This window comes from Fukomys damarensis, unplaced genomic scaffold (genome assembly GCF_012274545.1).
Source record: "Fukomys damarensis isolate Sample0158 unplaced genomic scaffold, DMR_v1.0_HiC HiC_scaffold_23, whole genome shotgun sequence".
Classification (NCBI taxonomy): domain Eukaryota; kingdom Metazoa; phylum Chordata; class Mammalia; order Rodentia; family Bathyergidae; genus Fukomys; species Fukomys damarensis.
Window position 1 is genome coordinate 38,008,299 of NW_022900935.1, and position 14,872 is coordinate 38,023,170.

The 14,872-nt window shown below is 42.0% G+C and overlaps 1 pseudogene; it reads right to left on the reverse strand.

The window, feature by feature from the left end:
• The window catches only part of LOC104864919, a 40,397-nt pseudogene that overhangs the window by 6,506 nt on the left and 19,019 nt on the right, over window positions 1-14,872 (reverse strand).

The window sequence follows — 14,872 nt, forward strand, 5'->3', positions numbered from 1 at the left end:
TAGTTCAGCTGTCTCATCAGCCCATGAGAGTAGAAGCTGGGTCTTTCTTGTTCTCCTCTGTGTCCCCTGTGCCGGCTAAATGGTGCTCAGTGAACATTCGCCGATGCCTCCCCTGCTCTTACCTCTGCACACAAGAGATCAGCACAGGCAGGCACCTGGAGGATAGAAAACCCAGGGTAGTGATGGTGACCCTTTTAGGGCTTTCAGTGTTAACAAACAGCCAGCTCCAGCACAAGAGCCATAGGCTCACCACCACTGACCTAGGGGCTTAAGAGAGGAAAGACATTCCCATAGGGTGAATCCCACAGAGAGGAGCTATTCACAGTCAATGTCTGAAATGACTTTCTGCAGCTGAAGCTACGGAATGCTACCTGGTGAGGGACAGTCAGCACCACCACCAGGTGGCAGTAAGGACATACGGCTTTTAAAGGAGTTTACCCACGGGGAGAAGGTGACCTTTCTCGATGGGGAAATTTTGATGTTAGTGTATATATACATGCACGCATCAATCCATTCGTTCCCTGGAAACCCAGTCCCTGCTGGCAGCCACTCACCCATGCACCCATCCAGTTATATCTATCACTCATTCATTCCTTCACTCAAAAAAAAAAAAAAAACAGGATCTATGCTCTGGGGACAAGACAATAGCAGCCTTCCCTGCACTCTTGAAGCTCAAATTCTGAGAGGTTCAAATTCCAGACAGTAAACAAGGAGCACAGACAGACATTTAACGAGGATGAGGTCAGGGAGGAGACAGGATCCAGGGTGGGTCGGAGTCCTGAGGTCTGATAGGAGTACGGCCACTTTGGGAGGGCCACTTGATCAGATCAGAGAAGAGGGGCAGGCAGCCAAAGTCAGGGCAAGGCTTCCTGAGAGCCTCGTGGCTCTGCAGGTGTAAAGGACGAGGTGGGAGAACCCAGTGGGTCACGGGGCTGCAGCAGATGGAGGGCAGAAGGTGGGTGACGGAGGTGGAGGGGAGTGGTTTGGGGCCCCGCAAAGGGCTGCAGGAGAGGCTGGAGCACAGCAGGGACAAGCTCTGACTTGTTTTAAAAGATCCCTCTGTAGGCAGAAGCTGGGTCTAGGGGTGAGCACTGAAGCAGAGGCTAAGTTGTAGGGCGCAGAGGTGAAGAGTGTGGACGAGAGAAGACGGGTTTGGGTCCCAGGGGACTGCAGAGTGGAGGGCAGAGCAGGAGTAGGGGTCATCGCGCACAGGCTGGACAGGCTGTGGCTGTGAGTAGGAAGGAGGATGAGGAGTCCCTCCCAGGAAAGTGGCAACTCCACTGAGACTCCCCTGTTCCTACCAGGACCAGACTGTCACATACTAGGATCCATTGCCTGGGGAGGTGGCCACCCTTCCGCTAACGTGCGTCCCACGCCGTGTCTCGGTTCTCCCTGAAGAAGCTCCCCCTGCTGATTCCATTGACTCACTCAGTGGCTTCTCCTGGGATCTTGGGTGAAGCTCTGGTGTCGCAAGGCCTTTCCTTTCCCACACCACAGGGAAGCCTCTTACCCAGGCTGCCGAACATCGCACCTCGTCCATGGTAGAAGATGCCTCGCCGGGGGCCACTGCCTTGGGCTGGAACAGGGATCGTCCCAGAGCGCAGGTCGGTCACCACCACTTTAGGGTCTTCTTTATGGACAGTATGTTGTGCACAAAGCGGATGAATTTTAGCATGGAGCAGATTCTCCGCTTCTCTAGTATGTTCCCCTGTTGGAGACAAGAGGAGGAAGGTGAGGAGGAGAAGAGGTGAGGATCATGACGGCAGGTCTACGGCTAAGGCTTCTCATGTTTCTCTCCTGCCTCCTGCATGTACAGTGGGCTCTTTGCATGTTTTGTTCAGATAGGGAGTTGGGTTTTCCGGTTCCCCGGACTCAAGGCCTTAATTCAATAATTGTGTCGCTGTGATTTGAATATTTGTCCCCTCCGATGCTCGTGCTGAGATCTCATTGCCATTGTAACAGTATTGAGGGATGGCACATTTCCAAGGTGATTGGGCAGTGGCCTCCTGAAGATGTTCAGTCCACTATGAAGGGAGGAGCTGAGTTGTGTCTGGAGTGAGCTCCCAATAAAAGAATTAGTTCAGCCCAGGTTTTCTGTCTTGCAAACACAATTACGCTTCCCTTTCTGCCAGGAATGACAGGAGGTGCCATTTCTCAACCCATTGCTGGTGCGATGTTCCTGTCCTTACCAAACAAACTTCCCTAGTTTATAAATGATCTACTCTGCAGTACTGTCAGGGCAGCAAAGACTGGTGTGGATGTAAATTTGCAGAGGAGCAGCCGGTTTTGGGCTGAGTAGGAAAAAGACACTGAATTGAAGAAAGTCAGTTGTCAAAGTCAATAACCTCACCCTCTTTGGCTCTGTGCTAGATTTCTCCTGCCCTACCTGGCAAATCTGTTTGGACACCTGTGTTAACACTCACCGTTGCACGCCCAAAGCTCTGGGTTACTGAAGATCCTTAAGCTGTGTTTGTGTTCAGACTAAAATGGTAATGTAATCAGCAGAGATAGGGCAAGCTCAGAAGGTGTGAGTAATGGTACACAGGTTACATATTTACCAAGTGTGCTTTTAAACTAACATGGTCTCTTTAATCACAAGCCGATATCTGAATACTTTGTGAAATATAATTACAAGCTATCATTTGTCACGTACTAAACATATTGCAGTCATTTTCACACATGTCCTCCCTGAACCTCACAATTTGAGTCTGTCTTTCTCACAAGGAGAAAAGCATGAGATGGTCAGAATGAAACTAGAAGCAGCTGACCCTTCCGACAAACTTACAACATGCCAGTGCCATTACAAGAGATTTGGATTATTAAACTCAAACTTCTGAAAGCCTTCAATGTCGAGTACCATTAGCAGATTCCTTTTACAGATAGGGAATCTGAACAACTTTCCTTACTCTTCCCAACTCCTGACAACCACAGTTCTGGTAGGAGTCTAATACTAACTGTAAGTCGAATGACATAATGTTTTTCTTTTTTGACTGGCTTGCTCCACTTAGCTCACTGCCTTCCATCTTCATTCATGTTGTAGCAAGTGACAAAATTTCCTTCTTTTAAAAGGCTGAATAACATCCAGTTCAAATTTGTCATTTTTTTCTTCCCAGTGCTGGGGGTGGGATCCAGGGCCTTCTCCGTGCCGGGCAAGTGTCACACCGGGCTATAGCCATAAAACCACATTTTGCTTATCCATTCACCCATCCGTGGACATTCACGTTGCTTCCACCTCTGAGGTAAGGTGATCAATGCTACAATAAATACAGGTGCGTGAATACCCTCTCATTTTTAGGTAGAATTTTATTTATCTACCTCGGTTCACAGACTTAATTCCTTCCACGATTCTGGCCACAGACCAAAATGGAAAAGAACTGACTCAAATTCACAGCTGGGTTCAATGTTGGCCTTACGGGGAAATTGGATTCAGCTCTTGTGCAATTCAGTCAGTGACCACAGTCACGGAGAGAATTCAACTTGTGAACCAAGGTACCGCTGAATCTGCGACACATATACATGTGTAAAAGTGCACATAGTTTGTAAATATTCAGCCTGAGGAATTTTCCCGAATGAACAAACTTGTGAAACCAGATTCCAAGTCAGGCCAAATAACATTACTAATACCAGTGGGCTTTGTCCTTGTCCCCATCACCATGACCACCCCCAATGCACACCTCCCAAGGGTGACTACTGTCCTTCTGACATCCAAGACTCATTTTGCTGGTTTCTAAATTTCACATAAAGGTAGTCACGTAGACAGCCTTCTTTCTGCCTAGCTTCTTCCATTCAACACTGTGTGAACTCCTCCCACATGATGTATATTGGTTCATATTCCCTCCCCTGCCCTCTCCTTTCTCTCCCTCTCCCTCCCTTCCTTAGTTTCTTTTGGAGACTTAACCCAGGGTCACAGTCCCAGTCTTTTCTATTATTTTGAGACCGAGTCTCTCTAAGTCACGAGGGCTCAAACTTGAAATCCTCCTTCCTCAACCTCCCAGAGTGCTGGGATCACAGGCAGGTGCCACCACACCAGAATCATTCCGACCACCATTCCACGGTATGACAATACCAGAACTCATTAACATTTCTGTGTTGACCAGTCATTGAGTTTGTGCTGGTTATCAATTTATTGCTTCTTCCAAACCTAACTTTTGCCCGCTCTCTGAAAATAGAGAAAATACTCTTTCTTTCATTCTTGGCACCAAAGCTAATTTGGGGAATTGGGGAAACAGCACAGGAGAGAAAGGCTCTGCTTCCTGGCTGCAGGTGATCACACAGCAGCTTCCTGTACCCTGTGGAGCTTCGCTGGCATCTGGCTTCTGCAGTGTGGGAGCAAAAGTTAATGACAGAAATTATTCACTATCACACAGTGTTGGAGTGAAAGGGCTTGGCCACCGGAAAGTAACACAAGGTTTTTAAAATATACGAAATTACAAATATAAGGAAAAATCACTATGCGTTGGGCTGAGACACAGCAGCCCAGGAAGACTCTGCTTCCCTCTGCTTAGGACGAAAAGCCAGATCATGCTGAAAAGGCACAGTGACTCTCTGCCTTGAGAAAGATGCTACTGCATCATGGGGTTTGCTGACATCTAACACACGCGCATGCGCGCGCGCACACACACACACACACACACACACACACACACACACACATATTTTCCTGAGAATCTGCCCCCTTGGATCTAGGGAAAGTGACTAATTCATATGGAGCTACTTCACTGTAAGAACTCTGAAAAGACACCACCCAAGGGGGCTGAATGGGACTGGCTGCCATACGCTCCAGGAGCTTGGAGATTGCAAGGCCACACACACAGTGCAGAAACTAGAGAAGTCTAGAGAAGCAAATGGAGAAATTATTGCTCCAGAGCAATACTACTAAAAATAGTAGAGCAATTAGCCTACCATTAGTGGAGGCTAACGCTGGGCATGATCCCAATAGAGGCAGACAGTTTAAGAGAGAGATTGGGAAAGGAGAATAACAAAGAGAGCCATGCTTGAAATCCCAGCTTAGGGTGATCTGAAGAGTGGTATCAGAAGTTTCACAATGTGAACAAAATAGACTCTACTGAAATATTCATCCAAGTCACTGAACAATAACCCCAGAAAAGAGCTTGGGAAGAATAAGCAACCAGAGTTGTTATATAAGCTAGGTAGCACACCTGGAACCCTTACACCTGAGAGACTGAATCAGGAAGGTCATGAGTTCTAGGCCAGCTTGGGCAACTTAGCAAGACCCTATCTCAAAAAAGGAAAACATAAATGCTACAACATAATATCTAAAATCTTCAACTTTCAATAACAACCACAAAGCTATGGAAGATCCATACAAAGGAAAAAAATACAAGCAACAGAAATTGGCTTTTAGGGGCCCCAAATGTTAGACTTAACAGAGATTTCAAAACAACTACTATAAAAACTAAAATCACACCTAAATACGTCAAGTGAGATGATGATGTGTTATGGTTTGTATGTAAATGTTTTCCCAAAGCCTCATGCACTCAAAGGTGGGACTTTGAGGAAGTAATTGGGTCACGGATGCATGATTATGATTAGTGGATTAATCTCCTTGGATCTGGTGAGACGTGAGTCACTAGTGATTAGCTTGGAAGAGGTTGTCTCTTCCCTGCTCCTACCTTCACTCACTCTGTTCCCCTGCTGCCATGCTACAAGCAACTCTGCCCTGCCACGTCCCTCTACCATTCTGTGCTGCCTTGGAACCAGCTGATTACGGACAGAAGCCTTTATAAAGTGTGAGCCAAACTAAACTTTTCCTCCTTTAGTTTGTGGGTATCGGGCATTTTGTCCCGGCAACAAGAAAATTGACTAAGACATAATGTTTCATCAAATAGAGAATTCCAGTAAAACTAGAAAGGATTTTTTTTAAAGACAGATCAAACTCAAGTGGTACAATAACAAAAATGAAATATTCACTGTGAAGGACCAAGAGTAAACCTGAGGTAGCGGGCAGAGCACATACATGTAAGCCAGGTGCAATGAAGCGTGTCTATAATCCCCACTAAGTGTGTATGCAACTGTGCGTGGTAGCTGATTATTGGTTTGGCTTCTGCAATGATTTACAATGGCCTACTCGGTTGTCCCTCACTAAGGGTCACTTCCGAGTCTTTTGACGTTGGATTACTGCTAGTTCATTCATTGGTCCCATCCCCATAAAGCATCTTACACTTTGCTCTTTTATTTCCTTTTTTTCCTCTTCTTTGTATTCATCCTCACATACAACCTCTCAAACTTCCTCTCACACCCCCTCCTGTCCAAACATAAAAATAATACCATCAACGAGCTGGGTGTCATGGCACACACCTGTAATCCCAGCTCTCAGGAGGCTGAGGCAGGAGGATCACTGTGAGTTTGAGACCAGCCTGGGCTACATAGCAAGTTCAGGGCCAGCCTGCACTATGAAGGAAGACCTGGCCTTAAAAAACCAATAACAATGATGATGATGATATGATGATGCCATCAAAACCTATTTATTGTCATTTTTATCAGTTTGGTTTTATTTTATTTCATTTGATTGTCCTCTTTATTTTTCCTTTTTTTTTTTCCTCCTATTTCCTAGCCCACTTTCCATCAGTACTATTCCTTTGCCTTCCTGGGCTATTGAAAGACTCAAAAACTTTTTAAACAAGTTTTAAATCATATCTTGATATATGACTGGCTCTTCAGATGTTGCTATTACCAAAAGTTGTTCTTTTTTCACAAGGCAGTCATAGGGACTAACCCAAATATTTTAAATAGGTTCAGGAGGTGCCTACACTCTGAGGCATGTCCAAAGCCAAGGGCACATCACAGGAAGAGATCCACTTACTAAAGAGATCTCTACTATAGTGATGGAATTTTCTATCCCAATTGATTTACAATATTCAGCACACAAAAAGAAAATAAGAATCATAAGAAATCAAGGCAACAAAATGCCTCCATAAATTCAGACATCCTCAGAAACATATCTCACAGGCACCACAGTGGATGAATTCCCAGGTAAAAAGCAAAACACAAGTAGTGAAAAGGATTAAAGAAGAGACAAATTACTGTCTGAACGAATTAAGAAAGATAATGCAGAATATGAAAAATGGACTTCAGAAAAGAATTAGAAGTTATGAAAGGGAATCAAGAAGAAGTTGTGACAGTGGACAAAAAAATAAAAACAAAACACTCCAATGAAAGCTTTGCCAGTAGACAAGATCGGTCAAAAGACAGAACAGCAGAACCTGAGAACAAAGTTGATGTACTAGAACGATTACTCAGTAATGCTGGAAAAGAGAAAGAGAGAGAATCAAAAATGATCTGAGAGCTCCTAAACCACTCTAAAGACAAACTTAAGGGTCGCTGGTTTTGGGGAGGGAGTAGAAGAAGAGAATGATGATACAAAACTAATGCCCTGCATGAAATTATTTCAGAAAATTTTTCAAATCTAGGAAATGCGATGAAAGGGGACGGGGATGTAGCTCAGAGGCGCTGCGCCTGTCTGGCAAGAGCAAGGTCCTGAGTTCAATTCCTGGTACCAAAAAAAGAGGAAATGAGATGAATACCCAACTAAATGAGTCATTTAGAACCCCAAATAGACACATCCAGAAAGGAAGCTCGCCATGACATAGAGTCAAAAATCCCAGAAATTCAGAACAAAGAGAGGACAGTAAAAGCTATTACATGAAAATGCAAAATAACCTCTGAAGGCAAACCACCAGACTGGCATGTTTTTAATATGAACTTGAAAAGCCAAGAGAGCTTAAAGTGAAGTTTTGCAAGGCCTAAAATAAAATAAATAACAGCCAACTAAGATAATCAATGTTGTAATCGGGGTTTGCAAAAATAGATTTAATGCAAGAAACATAACTGATGGGATTATTTTATAATATTCACCCAAAAAGTTGTATGCAGAAGAGTGCAAGAGATCTGTCCACACCCCAGAGACCCAAAGAATCTATCCAATGGCCTAGATCTCACAGCAATGTCCCACACAAGTCCCGCTGAAGGCCTAGTGGCCAAGCTAGTGTTCTCTGCGAGCTCAGTCAGAGGCCAAGAACTCACGGCAATGTACCATGCAAGTCCCTATCAAGGATAGGCTGGGAAGGCCCAAAGGCCAGTGGGGGAAGCGAGAAAGAGCCAGGAAGCAACTCTCAAGGCAAAGACTCGAGCTCTTCTGATGATGAGAACAGCTGAGTTAGTATCAGGAAAACCAGCCTCAGCAAACTTCTCTAAGAAAATCAACAGCATATGATCTTCCCCTCCAGTTCTTTTTATGCTATTGGCCACAACACCCAGAACCATGCTGACTCAGTTCACCTGGGTGTTTCAAGTTGACCATCAGTTAATCCACCACAACCTAGATTACTATGTCTTGTGAAATGATTTCACATAGATTACTATGTCAGTGAAAACTGACATAGAAAGGTCATCAATCATAAAGATGAACTAAAACATTCATGACTACCAACCCAGCAATGCAGAAAACAATCAAAGGAATGCTAAATAAAGAGAAGGAGGTCAATATCCAAAAGCCCAAAATATAAATCTTACTGGGAGGGTAGATAAACAAAAGAAAATTTAAAAGAAATAAAGCACTAGAAAATAATACAGCTATAGCAGAAATCAATAACTATGTTTTAATAATAACACTGAATGTAAATGGCCTTAATTCTCTAATCAAAAGACATAGACCCGGGCCGGGGATTTAGCTCAGCAGTTCGGTGGACTTGAGGTCAATATCCAAAAGCCCAAAATATAAATCTTACTGGGAGGGTAGATAAACAAAAGAAAATTTAAAAGAAATAAAGCACTAGAAAATAATACAGCTATAGCAGAAATCAATAACTATGTTTTAATAATAACACTGAATGTAAATGGCCTTAATTCTCTAATCAAAAGACATAGACCCGGGCCGGGGATTTAGCTCAGCAGTTCGGTGGACTGCCTCACAAGCGCAAGGACCCAAGTTCGATCCCTGGTACAAAAAAAAAAAAATGACATAGACTGGTAGATTGAATAAAAAAATTAAAAATTAGCCCTGTGTTGCCTGCAACAGACACAATTCATTTACAAAGAACAATGTACAGGCCAGGAATTTAGCTCAGTGGCTCTGCTGCCTGCCTCGCAAGCACAAGATCCTGAGTTCGATCCCCGGTTCCAAAAAAAAAACATGTATACACACACACACACACACACACACACACACTGAAAATTAAAGGATGGAAAATAATACTTCATGCAGCTGAAGCCCAAAAGAAATCAGGAGTAGCTATTATAATTTCTGACAAACTTTACTTCAAACCAAAACCAGTCAGAAGACAGAGAAGGCCACTACATCTTGGTAAAGAGAAAAGTTCAACAAAAAGAGATAACGATTGTAAATACATATACACCAAATGTTGCTGCACCCAATTTTATAAAACAAATATTACTTGACCTAAAAGAACAGACGGACACCAGTATAATCACGATAGGGGACTTCAATACTCCACTCTCACAGACAGCTCACCCAGATCAAAAGAGTAAAATAAAAATCAGAGTTAAACCACACCTTAGGAAGAATGGACTAAACATATATCTACAAAGTGATTCATCTGAGAATAGCAGCATATTTTCTCCTCAGCTGCTCATGGAACTTTCTCAAAAACAGACCATGTCTTAGGCAATAAAGCATGTCACAGCAAATACAAAATAATTTAAATAATCTCTTTCATCTTATCAGGTTATAGTGGAATTAAACTAGAAGTCAAAAGCAAAACAAAAACCACAGAAATTACATATGGATATTGAATAATGCACTCTTAAATTATTAATGGATCATGGAAGAATTTTTAAATTCCTAGAATCAAATGACAATGGAAATACAACATATCAGAATTTGCGAGACACAATAAAAGAAGTTTTAAAAAGGAAAATCTATACCTATGAGCACCTACATTAGAAAAACAGAGTGGTCCCAAATATATAATCTCAAGAGCCTAGAAAAAAACAAAAACAGTCCAAATCCAAAACTAAGAAAAAGAAAGAAATTATAAAGATCATAATTAAAATCAATGGAATTGAGACTTTCAAAAACAAAGGAGCTGGGGATTTAGCTCAATGGATCCGCTGCCTGTCTTGAAAGCACAAGGACCCAAGTTCTATCCCTGGTACCAAATAAACAAACAAACAAACAAACAAATAAATAAATAACAAAGGATCAATGAATCATTGGCTCTGTGAAAGGATAATTTTTTTAACTGGGGGGTCATGCTCAGAACCTTGCGCTTACAAGGCAAGCGTGGTACCATTGAGCTAAATCCCTGGCCCTGATAAATAAAATTTTTTAAAACTTACCCAAAATTACCGAAAGAGAGAGAAGACCAATATCAATACAATGAGAAAGACAGAATTACAACAGGTACCACTAAAATACGGACGACTGTAAGAAATTATTCTGAAAATTTATATTCCAGTAAATTGAAGTATCTGGAAGAAGTGGATAAATCCTAAGTGTACGTTATGGCTTGTGTTTAGATCTCCCCCTAAAGCCTCAAGCTTTTTCAGGGATGGCTGAATCCAGAGTGTGTGACTGATTCATGGTGGGGATAGGCCCGAGGCCACCGGATTAAGGGCATGAGCACTGCCTACCCTAAGTAGTCTGAATAAACTAAAAGAGGCCGAAAGATGCTGTTGCGGTCTCTTGTTACTTTTGCTGTTTCCCCGCCATCGTGAATGGTTGCCCCTGCTTTGGAGCCAGTTGATTACGGACTGAAGCCTGCACGAACTGTAAACCAGACAAACCTTTCCCCCTTTAACTTTGGGTGTCAGGTATTTTGTCTCAGCAGTGGGAAAAAAGTAACTAAGACAGCATATATGACCTAAAAACATTTAATCAAGAAGATATAAAAACCCTATAAAGATCGGTAATAAGTAATAAAATTGATGCAGTAATAAACACTCTGCCAGCTAAGAAATGCCCAGGCCCCAGAAGATTTACCATCGAATTTTACCAAATTTTTAGAGAATTCATGCCAGTACCCCGCAAACATTTTCACATAACTGAAAGGGAAGGGTAAGTAGGAGATAAAGGAATAAGAATAATCAAGGTATGATATATACAGGTACCAATTTCAAAAAATGAATGCAACCACTGTGTATTCCAAAATTTTCTAATAAAAAAGAATATCTATAAGGCCATCAGTGCATACCTATTGCCAGTTATTATCACGGGAAGACCACACAGTGAGTGAGTTATTTACTCAATAACATTCCCCACTGTATACCAGATGCTGTACCAGATTCTGTGACAGAAATGCAGTGAGGCAAGTTGTGAGTCCTTTCCTGGGAAGCACCAAGGGTGCAAGGACTGTGCAAGATGACTTCCATGTCCTGAACAGTGGACAGCAGAGAGGTGGCGGTCTCTAGGCTGTGATCACACAGGGGCAGAGAGAATCCTGGAGAATCTGAGAAGACAGTATTGGCTAGGGAGGGGCTCAGGTGGCAGGATCTGTGTGCATGAAGAGTAGAACCTGGAAGGCACACACGAGAGTGACAGGGGACCAGACTGGAGGCAGACTTGGGAAGGGTCTGAAAATAAGCCACGGGACACAAACCTGGAAAATACAGGTAGCAGCTGGATAAGAACAAGGCTGAAGTATAGGGGCCACTTAAGAGGCTGTTACATTGGCCCAAAAGGAAACATCTAGAGTTCAGACCTTTCCCCAGCAAGGAAACCAGCTCATTATCATTGTGTTACCTCATCCTGTGGCCTTGAATCAAATGGAATAGTCCCCAGCTGACTTATTTGTTATGAGACTAAAGTTCGCAGCAATGTGGCAGACAAAGAGCCCACACAGACCGGATGGAGAGATGCTCGTGGAAATCTGCATGTGGGCGATGGCAACATGTCAAGGAGTGAGGGCTGGATACCAGACGAGGACGCATTGCTCACACAAAACTTTATGGAGAAATTTGCTCATTTCCGTGTTTTTAGAAAGAGGCAACCACATCAGTTCTGGTTTTGTTTTTCCGTTTTTGATAGCGGCATGGGTAGGAAGTAAATTTGTCTATTTCAAGAAAAACCATAAATGCAGACATGATGAAAGATAGCAACCACCTATGACTTCAGCAAGGAAGGTGATGGGGAATAGTGAAGGCTGGGGTAGCTGAACTTCATATATCCTGCTTAAAGGATGTGAGTAGCACTCATCCAATGAAAGAATTCTTAAAAATAGTAAGGGACCATGAAAAAATTCAATCCAACACCACTAGATGGTGCAAAGAAGAATAACATTAGATCACTGTCAATGAAAAAGCAGGAGATAGCACAAATGACATTAAAAAAAAAAGTTGACTGAATAGCAGAAAACTTCTCAAAAGGGAAAAAGAATTTGACATACAGATAAGTGAGGCAGATAGAAGCCATGATAAAAAAAAAATCTATACCTAGGTATATAATAGACAAGATTCCAGAAATCCCACACGAGGACAATATTAAAAGCTGTTAGAGAAAAGAAACAAATCACATATAAAGAAAAACCCATCACAATCACAGCAGACTTCTCAACACAAACCCTTAGGGAGAGGTTGGAGTAAAGTATTTCAAGCCCTAAGAAAGAAAACAACAAGCCCTAAAAGAAGACAGTCTCCAACCCAAATTGATGTACCCTGCAAAAATTATCTTTCAACATGAAGAAATAAGATGCTTCTACAATAAAAAACACCTGAAGAAATCACAACCACTGAACCACCACTGAAAAAAATTCTGATTTTTTTCAATTCCATGAATCACAAAAGAATGAATCCACCAGGCAAAGCAAGCAATTAAACAGAAAGGAAAGAAAGGAACCAACAAAAAGATATGACAAGGATAAGTCAGCACATATCAGTTATAATCATCAATGTAAATGATCTTAATTCACCAATCCAAAAAAAAAAAAAAAAGATCAGCAGAATGGATCAAGAAACAAGATCCAACAATATGGTGCACACAAGAAACACATTTGACTCTAAAAGAAATTCAAAATGAAAAATTCTCCATAGGACAGGAACACAGGAAAATAGCAGGGGTAGCTATTCTACTTGTACACAAAGTAGATTTCAAACCAAGACTGTTCGGAAGATACAAAGAAAGTCATTACATATTTGTTTATGAAACAATCCAAGAGGAAGAGATAACAATAATAAATATTTATGCACCAAATACAAGCACACTCAACTATATAAAAAAAACACAATGAATATGAAAAGTCAGATAAGCACTAATACTATTATAATGACAGACCTCAATGCCCTCCCGTCACACATAACCAAAGCAACAAGGCAAAAATCAACAAAGAAATATCAGAGCTGAACCAAACTTTTGAACAAATGAACTTAGTAGATATCTACAGAGTGTTCCACCCCACAACAGACTATATATTCTAGCTCATAGAACATGCTTATGCAAATGCAAAGGAATTGAAATTATCCCATCCATGTTATCAGATTATAGTGCAATGAAATTGGAAATCAATGGCAAAAAAAAAGAAACCATGAAAACTGCATAAACACATAGAAATTAAATAGTACCTTCATGAACAACAAATGGCTCACAGGTGAAATTAAAGAAGAAATTAGACAGTTTCTACAGTTAAGTAATAATGCTAATGCCACATACTGGAATGTATGGGACACAATGAAAGCAGACCTATGAGGGAAATTTATAGTGGTGAATTCCCACATCAGGAAAACAGAGCAAGCCCAAATTTATAATAGCTAAATCTTGAAAACATCTCATATGCCTATCAAAAGATGAATGGATAAAGAAAGTGTGCTATTTATATATAATAGAGTACTGTTTTGCCACTACACTTGTAGAAAAATCGATACACTGCAAGATCATAATTTTAAGTGAAATAAATTGAAAACTCAAGTTTAAATATCATATTGTTTCTGTTTGTGTGAGGAACCCAAAGGGTAAATAAAGAGTATAAGGAAGGATAGATATTGGAAAGTAGGAAGAATGTGTTCACCCATGCCTGGTGGTCTCCAGCAGGGAGACCTCACTGTGATCCTCCCTCATCCTCTTGCCTGCATTTGACCATGTGGTCTAAATTTAGACATCTGCCCTTGATTCTGTCCATTGCTCTCATGTGGAAACCAATGATGTTCTTCTTGTGAATACAAGAACTTTATTCTGTTGGAGACTCCCACAGCAGATCCAGATCCCCTGCTTGGTGCTATAATGCATGGTGAGAAGAAAGTCTTAGACACAGAATTAAAGAGAAAAAGATATGGGGAGCCAGGATGACCAGCGCTTGAGCAAGCAAAGGCTTGAGCATACAGAGTCCCTGGCCAGCCAAAGCCATCGATATTTATTAGTGACACAATCATGGTTAGGTCGGGTTGAAGTGGCCATGTGTGGTTGCTAGGGATATGTTGCTGATGCAGGCAAGGCTCGTAAGAGAAGAGACAAAGCGTTCTTGTGTTAGGCTGGGAACAGAATTTGGGTAAAAGTCACTCTGACCTCAGCTGCATGTTATCTCATATGCTTTGGTCAGACTGACTTCTTAAAATAAGCCAATTGTGGGTTGAACTCTTTACAACCTGCACTGCTTGCAGCCTGCTTTTGGCATGATTAATGTGGTGGTCCTCCACATCATTCAGCACAGAAGAACGGGAAAGAGAGGTCATATTAGCCTCATCCTGGGAACACACCCACCCTAGATTGCTAAAGCCAACTGCCCACACTTGCAATTCACAGAAGGTAAAGAATATGGCCCAGAGCCCAAACATCTGCCCTGACTCCTCTCCAGTTGGACAGACAGATGGGCAGACAAACAGAGGCTCACCCTCAGGGTTTTTCAACTTCCTGAGACCAACACTGTACACAGAGGAGTTCTCTGATCAGCCATCAGACCTAAACTTA